We start from the raw sequence: 17,662 nt of genomic DNA on the forward strand, positions 1-17,662 counted from the left end.
GCTGGATGCTAACGGTGTTTTTTCGTTTCTCTGTGTGTCTGTCTAAACCCTCTGTCTCAAATTACACAGAATCACAGAATCTTGACTTAGTACTGCGGATTTCCCTTTGGGCATCACTTCTACAGCATTTACGTGGGGCAGGCTGCAAAATACACGGGATCTTGTACCCAGTGCTCATAGTCACCCCGAGGAGCCTGTTAATCAGTGGAACAATTGCATGGTTATATGGTTCATATCGTGTTTGAACATTGGAGCTCAACGTAAGAAAAGTGCTGTAATTGCTAATAATTAGTCCTGGGTAAGCTTCACAAGGTTTACTTAAGTCCCCTCATGTCAGATTCATATCTACAGCATATCTGAAGTATCTGAGCCGTTTAAGGATCTGGGAGGTAATACTTTGTCATTGTGTGAGGCAGGAGGCCTGCATAGGAAAGGGCAAGGGGACTGCAAAATAATTACTCGCTCTGCATTTAATTTGAGTCAGTGAAAATGCCAGAATAATTGAAGTGTTTATGCTGAGGATCAAGGAGTAAGATGGGAATGGGGTAATCAAAACCAGGGACATATTTTTTGAGTTTTTAAATAGGAGGAGATAACAGAACTGTGAGAGTAGGGCAGGGGAGTGTTGGAAAGAAAATCAGAATCAGAGGTCACACTTGTGTGAAGCGATGGCTTGAAAATGACAAGTAAAAATAGGAAAATGCTTTGCGTGACGGTGATGAATGGGTTCCTTGACCTGGGGAGGAAGACCAGAGGTGGCTTTGCACTGTGGAGGTGGTAATTTGATAGTGGCACTTAACAGGTGAAAAAGTTTGCTGTTACAAATGCATTAAAAAAAAAAGAAAAAAAGACTGGTCTTAATTACGTATGGGCACTCATGCCCCAGGTCTCCATTCCCCAGGCAGCTTTGCTTTTCGGCTGCACCAGCTGTGATGCTTTCAGTTTGCCACTATACTTGGAATATGATTCTCCCATCTATTTTCTTTCCCAGCTGTCCTTGTGTAGATTATACTTTGCGTTTACCTGTGCTTTGCTTACCTTGAACACTGAATATTCTGCTCTGCTCAGGTGCCCCTTTCCTCTGTCACTGTTCAACCGGCCCCATAAAGTTGGTAGGAAGGTGAGCACAGCTTATAGAGCCAGCATTGCTGGAGCTGGGTCTGTATGTGCAGCTTCCACAACGTGGGAGGTGGGATCAGTCAGATCTTGCTTACACATCTCTTGTATCCCAGGGGTAGAGAAACATTTGCCAACGCCCTACAACTTTGCTTCTCTGCAAGCTATGAAAGCCTAGATTCTGTCGGCTTTTTGCATACTAAGGTGAAAAGCATGTTATGGGCTGCTGGCTGCTTCTGTTCAAACATGAAGCATGGATTTTGAGGTTAGCAGAGGTCTGTTTGCTTAAAAGAGATTCTGATCGCGATGAATTACGAAAATGTCAATAAATGCCACAGTTTAAAAGGTAATAAAATGACTATTAATGTCTAAGGCAGAGCTCCAGGCAAACATTAAAAGCAGCGTGAACCACCTACCTTTGTGTACCTTCTTCCTCTGTAGCATGAGCATGACGTGGCCATGCGCCTAAGGAGGGAATTCTCAAAGGCCCAAATAGTCAACAGTGCTTCCCAGAACCCACGTTCGGAATTTGGTTACTTTGCATGTGGGTTTCAGTCCTACTTTTCTGTGTAGCTCCCTTACGCACATGTGACATGAATCCATTTCTTGAATAAATTATCCAGTTCTTCACAATTTAGTATGACTCAAGTGATCATATGGTTGGGCACCACAATGCCAAGTTTTATTTTGCTTTGAAATATTGGGTACGGCAAATTGGAAAAAATAGTGAAATGCCACGTTTAGCATATTGCAAAGGAGAAATATCTTGTAAAAATGCACCAAACCTCTGAGGACGTGAGTTAAAAATAAATAATCTTTCCTTGCTTCAGGTCAGGGTTTAATTTCTCGCCCACCCAGCCAGGAGTTACCCAGCACTTGCCAGGTTCAGATGTGTGTGCTATCACAGCACCAGCGGAAAGATTATCAGCCCAAATGACCCACTTGGGGAACACTGCTATCCGCAGGTCTTGCCCTCCCTCTTTGCCGGACTTGAAGTCTGATTAGTGTTTAGACATCACTTTGAGATAATGATAATGTGCCTTTTAATTAGCATCAATATTTCTAATCTTTTGGGGAATAATAATGTGCTTCTTTTTTAGCCCTTGACTGTTGACAGATGGCCGCTTATTAAACATCATTAAATTTTGACATCAATCATTTTTGTGCTTTTTAAAGTATGCTCATCATTTAAATCAAATTATATACAGGGGAGGAAGGTTTTTCAGACCAGGTTGTTTAGGCTTTGATGCAGTGCTGAAGCAGCACTTAGTGGAGGCCTTGTTTTCTAAGACGCCCAAAGTGTAATTTTAGGGGCATTGCAAACTTGTAATTTCAGTCTACATGTGTATATGGAAGGAGGCTCTCATGGATGCAGCCTGAATGCTTTGGAGACAAAGCCACTACTTAAACATTCAGAAACTTGAACTTTTGAAAAGCCTTGTCTGCAGAGAACGTTTAATGTATTTACACAGGAATTCATCTCATATATGCTTCTGTGAACGTGGTAAAAAAGCGAAGATGAATTCCTGCATGCTTTTTGCAGCGATGCTTTAGTGACTTGACGCATTCTTGGCTGGAACCTCTGGTTCATTATTTGTGAAACTTTGTTTAATGGGCACAATTATAATCTGCATTGTGTCCTTGCTCATCTTAATAGCAGTATTAATTTGCAGGAAGGGACAAAAATTATCTTGCGGAGTAATCAAGCAGTGCTTAGACTTTCTGAATGCTAATTAATTCAGAGCTCAAATGCTGTACCTGCTGTTTGAAAGGCTAGCAGCTTGTAGTCATCACCTGAGTGACAGCTGTTCCTTTTTTTTCTTTTATCTTTAAAGAGAATGGGGGAGATTAACTCCTTCCATGCTGATGATTGATTGCCACATTAAAGTAACAATCACTTTTTTCAGGATTAAAGTTTGCAGTATTTTGTCTTTAACTGATTGCTGGTTCTGACAGCATCTTAGTGAAAGGATCGGTGATAGTACAATAAGAGAAACTGCTAAAAGTAGCTCCAGTACACTGCTGCTTTTTCTGCGATCAAGAAAAACAAAAGCATATCTGAGGGTTAATACCAGGACTGGATCTTCCACATAAGCTAGGGGAGAAGGAGTTAAAATAAAAAGTGAAATTAAAAAGTCAGATTTGAGCATTTATAGTAAGTGAGAAATCTGAAGGATTTTCTCGGGACTTGAATCCTTTTTTTTTAATACTTACCGTCGAGGAAAACATTAATTAGTTATAATTCAATTAAATTTTCACTTACGTAGTTCATTAAGAAATACTGAAAAACAGTCTTATATTATGCATGCTGCATTAAAAAATCACAGAATTATCTGTTAAACAAATCTCCTGCATGCAAGGAAGGAGCAGTGGTATTTGGTAGTAAAGAGGCTATGAAGGCATGTAGGTAATTTCCTTTAATCCAAGAATGAATATCATCTGGTATAAGGCAGGTGTCCCTCTGCAGGTTGGAGAGCATTGTGCAGTTTGTTTTAACGATCAATGAAGTAAGGTACAAATAGTGGATTACATTCCTTCATTTCCAGGTAGCTCAGTGTATATGTAAAATCCATCCCTCCATCTCCTCCTGTTCCCCTTGACAGAAGTAGTTTAATTGTGTGATGTTTTCTTCTGGAGAAGAATCAACAGTTGTTTCACGTCAGAGGGCTTTGCTGAAGCGATGGCACCAGAGTTCTGTAAAGGCTTTCCATTAGCATTAGTGCACATTCAAGTGTTCTTGTTTTCCTATATATGTATTTAAGAAATATAGATGTACAGTGGACATGTCATAACTTTTTTTCTCTTATTTTGAGGAATATGTATCGTTAGGGGGACTTGGGGTGGACTTGTCTGGTGCCTTTGGGTTTTCCATCCACTCACATCAGTTTTTACGCATTCTGATTCAGTAAATCTCATTAAGCATGTTTAACTTCCACTATTCACTGCAAGTTCTGTTGACTTCAATAGCAAATTAAGCATATGTTTAAATGTTGCTTGGAGCCTGAGGGAAAGGTGATTAACCTAAAGAACAAAGCTACGCTATTACAATATTTTAACTCAAAATCCAGTAGATTTGCTGATACTGACTCACTAACTGCTCTATTTTGAAAGTAAAACAATTACCTTGTAGTTAGTTGGCTCTCTAGTGCTGCTTGGAATACCAGCATCAGTGCACTAGCTAGGTATTTCTGATGAGGCAATACATTTCCTTTTATTTTTGACCTGCTGTTCTGCTCTTATAAATAATTAGTGATTATAATTCCTGTTTGAGAATGCAAACTCATTATCAGAATATAAAGTTTGACATGCGTGTTTACAAAGTGTTCTTGAAAACTGAAATTGTTTCTGAAGAAATTGCTGCCTTGTTGCAGGTTGCTCAAACATCTTTTGTTATTACTCATTAACTTCAAAGGACGTTTTTAACCTCTATGCTCAGGAGTGATTTTTTGAAACATATTTTCGTGTTAAAAGCATGCAGCAGCTTTAGAGGTATTATCTTAGTGTTCACGTTAAGTTATGGTGGAGTTTGAGAGAGTCAAAGTCACACCATGGCAAGACGGAGATGTAGTTTCTGAATAAGCATGTGAGATAATGCCATGGGTCCAGCAACTATTATGAAAATGCACTGCAATACGTGGTTCTGTCCTCAGTACGTTACCCATTAAAAATTCTCTTTAACTTTCCAGAATCCCTCCCCAGAAGTAGTTCTTGTATTTGTGTGTGACATCTGTAAGGCTTCCGCGTGTGCCTGAGTGTTCAGATTTGTTCTCTAACCTGCAGGGAGAAAATTCTGAACTAGCTCCATGGTGATTCCAAAACAAGAAGGTAGCTTAAGTGTTTGGGGGGAAATTGTTTTTCTTTTCTTTAAGTTGACAGTGAAGGAAAGAATGAAAGCAGGACAGGAGTGTTTGGTGTGGCTGGACATGACACTGGTGGCTTCTCTGAAGGCATTGCTCACAGCAGTAAAAACCAATGTATGGAATGGCTCCTTCAGTTACTGTGCATGCAAAGTCACAAGCTAATTAAAACTTTGAAGTGAGTTATTTGGGGTCTGTAGTCTGCATTGAGCTTCTTGAAATAAATCTGAGTGATAAAGCTGAATAATCGTTGGTGCTGTGGTGTTAAAAGCTTACGATGATTCAGTCTTGGTGTGTTCTCTGAGTCAGACCCAGGAACCATCGAGTCTGCTGACTTGTGTTTGCTTCTTGACCTTTTGGCAAAGATCAAGTGGAGCATATGTTTTTATCAGTTTAATATCTGTTATGTCCTCAACTTGAGGATTTTATATTAAATGAGTTTGGGGACTGGGAAATGTACTAGGAGCTTACACTGTCCTCTCCATGCGCGAAGCTGGCTATTGCTGTGTTCCTAGAATGCTGTGAAAAAGAAGAAGAAAAAAATTAGCAACTCCCCGAATGACCATAAATGAGTGTGAAGGGAAGAGCAGGAACAGAGCAAGCATAGATTACGCTGCTCTAAAGTTTTCTCTTAATCTCTGCTTATTTTCAGCACAGGGGTTTCCCTGAACTTCAGTAAATCCTCTGTTTAAAAAACAAACAAACAAATAAACAAATAACCACTTCTGGCTGCATTTTAGCTTTGTGTTAATTGTCTTTTCTATCCATATAAATAACTATCTTGTAGTGTCAGATTATATCTTCCAGACTGGGCATGCCTTTGTACTCAAAGGACCCAGTGAGTCTGCGCTTGGTCTTATCCCTATTGAAGAGTGAGTTATTGCATCATCACTGCTGCTGATCTTTGCTGACCACTCAAAAGTGCTAATTTTCTGAGGGGGAAAAAAAAGAAGAGAGAGAGAGAAAATAAAGAACAATTCATTGTAGTTCCTAAATCCCATAGAAACACTGCGTTGTAGTGCAATATGGGGGTTACATTGTATTTGGTTATAAAGTGTTGGAAAGGAGTAGATGTGATTCATACCCCTGAGGAAACAGTGCTGCCACAAGTGTTTAAAACTTACTCTGAAGCATGTTGAAAGCAATGGAGAGTTGGTGTTAGCTCAGACATTCCTGATTGATTAAGTACCAGCTTATGCCTTTTTATGCCCTGTTATAAACTGCAGGTCCAGAACTGTTCCTACATGTAGGAGTCAGAGGGTGGCTAACACGAGCTGCTTTCATTTGGCCTGTGACATAGTTACTGCTGAGGTCTGTGTAATGCAGCAGGTGATGACAAGCAGGCTTTATGACATCTTTTGAAACAGAATCAAGCCACTAAATGACAAGTGAAAGTGACAGGGTGAAAATTGGAAGTTGTATTAGAAGTAACATGAACGCAGCTCAGATAGGGAGTGATTGCAGTCCTTTCTGGGTGACATAAGAATTTGACCCTCTAAGAATTCCTTACTAGGTATGTGATGTAACCCAGAAGGGAGGTACCCACGTCACTTTAAATCAGTGTCCCTCAGTTAAGTCTTGTTACCTGGCCACCTTCAGTTTTACATTACTTGGCCTGCCATGGTTAATAAATAGACCGCATAGTGAAGGTGACTTAGTGTGACGTTTTTCATGATGGGTTGGATATTGAATTAATTGCAATGAAGGAAAATAAAAACAATTATGACCTAAAATTCCCAGGTTTTCTACTCCTTGTATCTTGAATTGGTTGGTGATAACCTTCTCAATCTTTATGACCTCAGAATTTAGATTAGAACATAATAGGTAATGCTAACGATTTGGGAAAAATATCATAGTGCTAGTTAATTGTGACTTCTTAGTGTTGCTATTTAATGAAAGACACAACATTTTGCTTTTATAAATTCTATTTAGAATGAAATGCAAGATAGAAAACCACCACAGCATAATACCATCTTATTACTATGTGTGCTACTCTGCTTTCAGGTTATTGTCAATATACAGCATCTACAGGCAAGGAAGCTTTTGTTTGTCATGGGAACAAAATGATTGTTCCTTATTTTTCCTGACTGCTGAGCTCTTTTAGCAAAAAGCGTTTTTATCCTGGAATATTCTCTTTTCTCCCTCTGAGAAAATTAATATAGTAAGAGTCTCATTCACCCAGGTGAGGGAAGGCCCTACTTAAAGCCCTGACACTGGCCAGCATGAGAGAAGTGTCTTCATTGCTCCTGGGTCAGCAGGTGCGTGCTGATTCTTTTGAAGAGCATCTCCTAGTGCAGAGCAAGGGAAGATCTGTGGGACAATGGTCTGTAGCAACTGCAGGCCTTTTTTTTTTTTTTTTTTTTCAGATAAAAAGGAGTATAATCTATTTTCCTTCATTTACATCCTTTTCCTTTCCTCTTCTGAACTGTTCCATATCCTAAAAATATGTGGTCTAGAAGAAACAGAGGGCAGCAATGTGTTGTGCTTTCCAGAGACAGCCATGGGGAAGAAAAAGCCATAAAGATTTGCATTTCTTTGTGCTGGTTTTTAGCGTGCAGAAATCCTTATCTCAGTGCTTTGGGGGAAACCAGAGAGGCTAGCAATCGCTGAATCGTCCCTTTGTAAAAAGGCTGAAAATGTGGGATTGAGAATGCGAAGGCTGAGATAATGCTTGGGAATCCATTTATGGAACATGCATTGGTATAGCCACCGTTGAGCTGCTGGGGGATTGCTCATTGCTGGGGAGGGAGCAGCAGCATGTTCTTGATAGACAGGTTGAAAGAGAAGGCAAGAGCCATGGGAAGGCTTAGGCAGATTTCCTGATAGAACCACACACTGCTGCTTCCACTGCAGCTTCCTTAAGATGCTGCTGTGGAAAATGACTGGTCCATTGCAGGTGGCTTGCAGTGCCTGCTGCTTTCCTAGTAAGATTCCCAGGTTCTCTTCAGAGAGTGTTACATCAAGTGCCTTCCCCTGCTATAAAAGCAACCATTAGCATTCTAATAAATTAGTTCAGCGGAATTCATTGCAGAATAGTAAGCTTTGATATTTGTAAAGTCTGTTTCAGCTTCTGATACGCTGACTCACTGGATATTATTGTGACACCCTCTTTTGGATACACTGGACAATTGTCTTTGTGTTACAGAATTGGCCATTGCCTTCATAATATGTTTGTGAGGAAGTGAAGGAAAATGGTAAGATGGTACATCTGCAGCAAAATGTTAATTGTCTGTCTCCAGCATGATGCTTTCACTCTTTTGTTCCAGAGTCAGTGCTATTGAATTTGGATCAAGTTTTCTTTTGATTTATTTTCTATTTTTATTTTTTTATGTTTTCTTTTTTAAACACAATTGGGAAAAAAAGCATAAAAATAAAACTCCCACACTTTGTGCCTCAGACAAATCATCATGCTGCCATGGACTTGATCAAAACAGCATTCTTTGAGAAGATTTTAAGCTGAAATGGGGCTTTCAGGTGGCATGCATTAGTTATCCTCAAGGGAATGCATTTCCTAAGGGGGAAACTACTGTTAAACTGATGTTTTGTGAGATTTTGTACTGATGTCAAACTTTGTTCTGCTGCATGAAGTAGCACAATTAAAACACCAAAATAGCAGAACAGAAACAGCGGAACTCTGTTGAACTTGTAGATGTTTCCACGTAGGTGATTGAAGTTTGATAGGAGTGCTTGAGCCATGTCCATGTGAGATGTGAGAAAAAGAAGCCTTAAGCATGATAGCAATTTCCCCTTGGAAGGATTTTATGCAGAGAAAAGAAGGCAATATTTATGTGCAGTAGCAGCTGGATATTTTTAGAATGACTTTACGTTTTTATAGTAAGCCTTGGCACCATTAGAGAGCAGATATGAATCAGATAAGGTAACAGTTTGTCCCATTTGTGTGAAGTGGTCTTCCAGGATAAAATTACAATTTCTTTCCTTCTAACTGCGGTACTCATTTGGGAGTCAATTAATTAAGACTGTCGTTCTGCAGTCGTGATGTGGTCAGGCACTTGGGGTCCCTGAGTAAAACTTAATGGTACATCAGAAAAATGAAAGTGTTTTTCCATTTGGTACTAGAGCAGTTACACGATACTGTAAATAAATGACTTAATTCCACACTCAGAATACCCAAAGGTATCGTATTGTGTTATTGTTATTAACTCAGATGGCAGCAGTTCATGTGCTCTGTCCTCGTTTGAGAGCCTTTTCTCATGAGACAGGAGGATGCTCTCTGTGTGCTGTGTCCTACCTCGTTCACTGTTTTATCCTTATTTGTGTCTTGAACAAATGAACATAACCCATGTGAGTCAAGCAGACAGAAATGCCTCACTTGGTGTTCCTTCAGTGAAGTTTACTGATGGACAGGATGTATTGGGTGGTTTTCTCAGTGGGAACACGATACCAATTGCTTAGTTATTCTGTACATGCTGGAAAACTGGGTGGTTTCCCTGTTCCTCTTTGAGGGGAGATAAAAAATTCATGCAGCAGAAAGGTTAAGACTGCCAGTAATTGAAACACTCAGTTCTGACAGCAGAATTGCATGTGAGCTTTCCAGTGAACTGTAGACAATCCATAACTTGATGTCTTCATCTGTTTAAGCACAATTACTTTCTATGCTTATTTGAGTTATCCCGTCATTTTCTGTTGAAGTGTTTTTCTGCTCTAAAATGAACCTAATTGCAAAACCATTTCATGTAACAATATTGAATGTAAAGGTATGTGATCCTGCATAGCTGTCCCTGTGTATGAATTCCACGCAATACTATCTCAGTGGGGTGCAAGGAAAATCAAGAGCTGAATCTTTTAAAAATGCATTTGAATGCTTTCCTCAAGTAGTGATTATGAGGAATGAATATAGCCAAAGCTTAATCATAAACTTTTCTCTTTTTGACAGTACTGACATTTACTTGTTTCTGCACAAATAGATGAATCATAATGATTTATTTTGATCGTTTCTAGTGTTAATGCAAAACTAAGTCGAATCTATTTTGACCTCTGGATTAGCTGGACTGAAAGCCTAAAACGAAATGGGTATGTGAAAGAGGGAAGGACTGAACAACTTCACGCAGAGGATGGAGAGTGGTGGTACTGCTCAGGATAATAACTTCAGCTCTGGTTTTCTTCCTCGTGTTGCAACAAGGCATCTGTATTCTCTGCAGGGAGCAGCCAGCCTGTGGGAAGCTTTCTTTCCTTGAAACCATGAGGAAGTCAACAGATCATTTGGGAAATTGAAGAGGCATCAAGGCTGGACTTAGGATAACCTGTTTTCAAAGACAAAAAGGAATGTGGAAGGGTGGTGAAGGGGAATGGTAGGAAGAACCTAGGTGTACTTCCATCGGCAGTATTGTGAAGGTAATGCTGCTGTGGTATCAGGTGCCACAAGCTGCCAGCCGGCCGTAACATCACATCTTTGCATCCCTTTCACGTACAAAAGTCAACTTGCAGATGGTTGGCACTTCAGGGGGGTCTCTGACAGTAGTAAAGGAGTAAGACTAAATGTTTCTGGGCTGAGATTAGCTGGTCTTGTCTTACCATACAATAGCTTATTATACAATAGTATTGAGGCAAACGAGTATAGTCTAACAGTATGTCAATTATTTTGTCTAGCAATCAGACTCTACATTTTGTGCTGCAGAAACAAATGCCTTTTTCAATTACTTTAATATGCTACATTCTTTAAATTAGGTGGTCTATAGGCAGCATATAAACAGCACTCTCCAATATTATTTCAGAAAATGAATAGCATGTGTGTTCCCTCTGCTAATCTGTGAGAGAAACTGCCAAGTGACATAGGTTCTTGTTATTTGCTTCCATATGAACAGCTCTGAGCAAGTGTCCCTAAGAAATGCACATTGACTGCTTTCTGGCTTATAGAAGGCCATGTGTCTATTTGACATGTTCTCAGTGGAGAATTGCTTATCCATGCCCAATCCTGACTGGTTTCACCTTCCAAAAGAAACTAGCATAGGTCAAATGTTGGCAAGATGGATTGAAAAGTGTTTCCAGCTGATGGAAATGCTTTTGGTAACAAAGTGGAGGAATTTGAAATCTAATCTATTCTCAATGGAAAAACAGCAAATAGTCCATGTTTCAACACTTACAAGCTATTCTAGTATCTAAAGTGCTGACATACGTGAGTTTTGCAAATAGCAGACACCAGGAATCAACTAATTTAGTGTGAATAGCATGAATACAAAATATCTTTTATAATGGACTGGGATATGCCAAAAGAGCTTTCTTGTTTACAAGTACACTGCACTGCTAATAGCCATGCTTGCACATACTCTTCCTTTCTCCAGTTGTTGTGTTCATTGTCTTTGGCATTCCTAATTTCTCATGTATTTCCCTTCCTAAATTTTTACTTTCCCTTGCATAGTTGAACTTTTCCATCCTTTATTTTTCAACATTCATTATTTCTGGTATTTGTTTTTATACCATCTGAATGTATATTCGCTTTTGCCTGTTTGCTGTGTTCAGGTTCTTCTGGCTTGCTTCATAAGCAGTTCCCATGTTGTCCAGAATTTGGAGAGAAACACATGTTCTTGGTGGTTATCTCTTTCTCTGTGAGCTGAGAAGAACGTTCCTTATTGGGTATAGTCTGTGTTATTCTCCCTTAATTTTGGTAGCTGTTTTTCTTTGTCTTCCATTCCCTCCATTTGTCTCTTGACTGTACACACAGTGTAAGTCAGTTAGGGTCAAGTGTGTGCTTAGGTTTCCTGTTGTAATACAGAATAATTATGGAGATGTGAGTCACAGACTGAGTAACACTTGGCACAACAGCAAAGGAAGTATGTATCTTTCTTTCTTATAATTTAATTTTATTTCTTCCATTGCTTGTCCTTTTTTTTTTCTCTCTTCATTACTCTCCTAACCCGTATATACAATTATTTGATGTACATATTATAGGAAATATTTAAGCATGGCTGCTTTCTCATCTGCCTAAAACAGGATGCTTCTTAGGAATGTGAATTGTACCTTTATCCACACCAAGCACCTCTCTTAAGCATAGCTGGAAGCTGTTTCATGGATTCGGAGATGCCATTCCACATCCAGGAGAAAAAGGAAGTGGAAAAATTCAGAGGGCCTGACCTGAGTAGGTTTGCAAAGCTGCCTTTCAGGGCTTTTCAGGGCTCATGGAACCTCTTGTTCCCTGCCATCACCTTTTGGACATCACAGGTTTCTGAGTCCAACTGACCTGTGTTAATTCCTAGCATAAATTCAGTACTAGATGAAACAAGGAGTCCTTATAGCTGTTTTGGTGAAATCTTTTAAAATTTCATTTCCCCTGACCAGAGTAGTCAGTAGAGACAGATTTCTGCAATAAAGAAACAATCGTGTTTGACTGTCTGAGCAAATTCTTCCACTACCAATTGACTACTGAGATTAAGTGGAATTTCTAACAAATCCTGTTACAAGGGGTCAAGCACCACATCTGTAGTTGTGCTTATTTTTTGGAAGCCTTGGTAGGGATTTATTTTAGCACAACCATTTTAAAATGCTCCGAATATGTTCATACTTTGGAATGCTGCTACTATGGATAATGGATGACTACTTAGTTAATGTTTGACGGCAGTTACAATACACATCTCCCAAAGTTAAGTGTCCTTATGTCTTTATATGAGAACTGACCTTCAGGGACAGTAAGCATATTGTTTGGCAACAAGTTAATTACAGACTTTATCTTCCAAAAACATTCATGTCACGGGTGGGATAATTAAGATGTCCTTGCCAGGGAAAAAAAGAAAGTTCTTGAGTTATAGTAGTGTTCCAAAGTAGGTGTTAGAAACTGAGGTCGCACCAGTATTACAAGGGCTGTGTACTCACGTTATTTTGTCTAAATAATTCTTCTCTTCAGGCCATAAAAATGAAAGATGGACTTAACTGATGTGTATGGCAATATATTCTGTAAGTCTGTGAAAAAACAAAAGGATCTGGGTCCTGCAGGAGTATGACAGGCAGGCAGAACTGATTGTGTTGGGTTTACTGCAGGATTGATGGCTAGGTTTTATTTTGTGCTTCTCCCCTTTCCTCCTTCTAAGACCGGAATCTTTTGTTAAATGGCTAGGATCTCACTGGCCTTTTCTGATTTTGTAGTGGGAACTTCATGGTGATAAATAGCTAATTATTTGCAATTGAATTAGGCTATGAATTTAAATGTGACAGAAACAGATGTACCGGTGATTACCTTCAGTGCATTGCTCGAGGGATCCACGTTTGACGTAGTATAAATACATTCCTGAAATGTTATTTCTGAAGTGGGACAGTACAGCTATTGAAGAATCTTAACTGAGGAGTGAGTGAATATCCTCCAGACCACCATGTCTCAGATATGGAATGTGTTTTGTGGTGTTTTGTCTTCCTCTGCAAGAATTCAGGGAGAAAGGAACATTCACTGCTGGAAAACGAAGTTGTTGTTTGGGAGCATTGCATCTCTTATCTGCAGGCACATGGTTTCGGTCCAATTTGGATGTATTTTTTTCACACTATACATTCACAATGGGATACCAAGTGCTTTCCATAGATTAAGACCCCAGAGGGGCACAGTGTGGTGAAATAAAGTTGTCAGCAAAATTCCCACTGTATGCAGTGCGATTTTGCAGATGGTACTTAAATGGGAGACTCTGTCAGCTGGCTGAATTACATACAATATGATGGAGCAGGTTAACTATCCCAACATGCCTTTGTGTTAACATGGAGCTAATAACGACTGCACACTGATGTAATTTTAAGATTTGATTTGCAATATTTTAAAACAACAACAAGATGAAAAAAAAACAAATGAAAAACAAAATCTCTCCATGTTCTTTCTCAAAATATGATTCATGAGATTGATAGTTCTGATAATCAGATAATCCAGAGCTGTTTTCAGTTTGTTTTTCTCTTGGGAAACCTGCAGCAGAAACAAGTCATTGCATTTTTAATAGTACAATTTTTAACAATCAAATGCCTTTAGAATGGTCTTTTATATTTTTTTTCTGCAGTAGAAGAAAAGGCTTACAACATTAACAAAACGTTCCCCTGCTGTAGCCAAGATACATGGCTGCTGGTGAGTCATACCTTGCAAAGCAGCAGCAAGATTATGAATGATTATGAATGATTGAGGCCTATTTCCATGAATATGTTTGTGGTTTGAATGATAACATTTAAGCAGGCCAATGTTAGAGAACAGTAGAAAAATGGAATCTAAGCATAACAACTTTGATTGATGGAACTGTGCCAATCATGTGTAATGTGGCACTGCTGAAATACCCGTATCTAATTGATGCATTAATACTGAGTGTGTCCGGGATGGCTTTATATGAAGTGCAAGGCAATAGAATAACACTTGGAAAATGGTTCATCTTGTGTATGTCCCACAGACTGTCTTGAAAGCCAAACCTTTTTATCTTTGCACTTGAGCAAAGATTGCCTATAAATACTTGGGCCTGATGCACTCTCGTAACATTCTTTCATTAGTAAATGGCACTCCAGTGTGATTCTTACTGCACAAATGAGTTCAGGGGTTCAGAGTTTAAAATCTAGCTCCCAGTGATCATTGAAGTTATCAGTGACCATCATGTCCACCATGCAATGTTTCCAAATTTCCTTAAACTTCATAAAAGAAAACCTTCAGCGCAAGCTTTTTGTCTGAAATATGAAAAGAAATATGTTAGAAATATGTGGTTTCCTCTTTGAATTTTGTTGCTGTTGTTTTGTTGGTTTTTTTTGGAACCTTTGTAATTTATTTTGCTTGTGTTGTTTATTAGATATACTTAGATGTTTTACTCAACATAAAATGGCTCAGTTTAATTTCATTTGATGTGATTTTTCTGCATAACTGTGTGCAAATAAGTATTCTGATAATCCTTTTCTTTTTAAATCAGCCAATTTATTACTTGCTTCTGCCACAGCTACATGGAAATGAGACTTGACCTATTTATAAAAACAAGCTTTTTAGCCTTGTGAGTTAGAGAATTTTAGAGTTTTCGGAGTTTATTTTTCAATTAGTTGCCATTAGGGTTTGCTGGGGCACATGTGAATGATATTTTCCTCTTAACCATTACCTCGTGCAGTGGACATTACAGGAACTGTGTCTTCTTGTAACCACTGAGTGCTTCCTGACCTTGTTAGCGCTCTCCAGCATTTGACTTGGAGTTGAACAGGCCTCAGCTTTGTTGCATAGAAATTACATGCATGCTGGTCAAGTGTATAGACTATTCCACTTCACTTTCAGGCAACAGGCACAAAAAGTTGATTTATGCAGGGCTACAGTTATTTCTAATGTGACATTTACCCCAGAACTATGTTGAGTTGTTAGCACTGGAAAAAAAAAGAAGTATTGTGTTAATGCTACTCTGTATTCAATGGCTTTGCTGGTACTTGTTGCAGATGTTTCAGATTACTGTCAAAACTTCATTATCAGTGATAGTGTACTAATGCAGTAAGTTGACATACGGGTTGACCGAGTGGCTATTGCAGTATGTAATTAGGCCGGTGTAATGCGATACATTGCTGCTGATCCTGCACAGCCTTTACATGAAACTCACTCAAGTCTAAATTTATGTGCTGCATTGTTCCCATTCCCAGAGTGACTGCTGCCATTTTTGCAGGATTCTTGCGGAGTGATGTGAATGCTTTAAGGAAACTCCACAGTATACGGTACAAATATGTTTTCCTCCAGATCTTCATGTAACATTCATGTTACTGGAAATGATAATCTCTTTATAGAATTAGCAGTGCGTGTATCTCTTGTCTAATAAACCAGATCCAAATATATTGTGTTTATATTATAAATAATACAGATCCTTTCTGTTACTAACATTTACTACTGTTAAGCCGTTTGAGAGCTCTGACATTGCCCAAATCCCTGCCTTGGTAAACAAAGATATTGTTTGCAAAGATGTTGGTCTGCAAAGTAAGAAACTGGAATTTTAATGGATTCCTTCTAGTAGCTGTCAGTTTCTTCCTCTGAGTTGGATAATTGAAAGGTTTGTTGTTTTTTTGTGTGTGTTTTCTTTTTTTTTTAAAGAAGGAAGATGGTTTCAATTATCCAGAGCTAGCGGAATGTTTAACTACCCTTCTGCTATCAGTGGACTTGTTTACACTGGGATTTTGACTAAATTGATATTGCACATATCCAGATGTTATCTGCCCGGGTGACTTTTTCATTTGCTTTGGCGAAGGATTTGATGGCATACTGCTACCATCTCTTTGTCAGTTTTTGCTTTATGTATTGCAGGCTATACTCAGATTTTTTAATCTTTTCCCACAAAATTGTTAACTCCTAAGATTCTCTTGCTCTTTCCTCAGTGTAAAATCCTTATTTTATGGTAGGCTCTTCTGAATAGTTAATTATACACAGGGGAAGTTGTGAATTGTGCCCTTTGTGTTGCTACACAAGCAACTGAACAAATGTTGGGTTTTATTTTTTAGATTTTGTAGCCTATTTATTTCAGTCCCCTACACTTTGGGGATGTGATTGCATTGCTCTAAGGCTAGACTGCAGCCTTGCCATTTGCCCCACGTGTGAAACATACCATTCTTAGGTTGCCAAGGGGCAGCATGGGAGCTAAGCTGGGACTGAGAAATACAGACTTGATCCCGACTGCAGCTTTTCTTTTAGGTTAACATGAAAAAAGCCGAAGTCCCAGACAAGCAAACCCAAAATCAAGAAGATTTATTTTTCTGGTTGTTGTTTTCTTTCTCTGCTTTGCTGTGCTCAGGGTCGGTGGTGTGCCTGAAACACATCTACTCTGTAGCGTACTTATGTGAGGTGGGAAAGGAAAAGCCCTGCACCAGAACCTCTCTCCTGCTGGTGCACAGTGACCTATTGTACAGCAGCATGTGCAGAGGTGCAAAGGCTCCTCTTTAAAGTAGCCCACAGCACAATAATGCTCCATCGAGTATCGCTGGGAATTAGTTTTACTAATTAGATCCACAAGTAGCCAGGGCTACTTGGAAGTAGAACTACAATAGAAATAGTCACGCTTGAACAAGAGGATCATTTAATTCATTACTGTAATGCCATTTTCCAGCATTGATGGTGGTGGGGAGAGAAATTACCTGGACTGGAAACATGCTACACAGAACGTGCTCAGCTGCATTCAATCAAATGAAGAATTACATTTTTTATGTCTTTAGAGTGCTGAAGTGGGCAGATGCTTAAGCTCAGTAGTGATTAGGAGGAGTTGTAGCCAATAGAAACAGAGGATTGAAAGTGTCGGATCTCAATCTCTGTCCTAGAGAAGCTGTCTAATGACATATTTTTTCACTTTCAACCCCCAGACTGATTGCAAATTAAAGAGTTCTCATTTGCACTTGCGTGACTTCAGATGCATACATTTCACATAAGATCTGAATGGAGGTCCACTTATTAATGTTTATCCAGACATGGTAGAGCTAATCCTATTTACAGGCCTTTAAAACATCAGCTTTTTATTTTAAGGCTGGTTTATTTTAACTGCAGTATTTAACCTCAGAAATCTGTTTCTGTAGTTGGGTTTTTGTTTTCTTTCCCCCTTCGAGTCAATAAAAGCAATGCAAATGCATATGCCCTTTTGAACATATGATCCAAACAAATTCATGGTCTAACCATACACAGTGGGAATAGAACCAAGCTGTTTTTAATTGTTGCTAACACTGTTGACTTCGGTAATGCCTGAAGACCAGCTCTGCTTGGTCAAGTAGAAACACTCAAGAGATGCGTTAAT

General features: G+C 39.1%; 1 protein-coding gene and 1 non-coding gene across 3 annotated transcripts in view; both read left to right on the forward strand.

Moving 5' to 3' along the window:
• MACROD2 (mono-ADP ribosylhydrolase 2) overlaps positions 1-17,662 on the forward strand; it is an 840,242-nt gene that overhangs the window by 361,006 nt on the left and 461,574 nt on the right. The window lies entirely within an intron of this gene.
• On the forward strand, positions 5,314-5,505 carry LOC136050650 (U2 spliceosomal RNA). The gene has a single exon (XR_010622411.1). It is a non-coding gene; the product is annotated as a U2 spliceosomal RNA (small nuclear RNA).

Source organism: Cyrtonyx montezumae, unplaced genomic scaffold (assembly GCF_038088225.1).
Source record: "Cyrtonyx montezumae isolate F1298 unplaced genomic scaffold, pur_monq_1.0 scaffold_24, whole genome shotgun sequence".
Classification (NCBI taxonomy): Eukaryota; Metazoa; Chordata; class Aves; order Galliformes; family Odontophoridae; genus Cyrtonyx; species Cyrtonyx montezumae.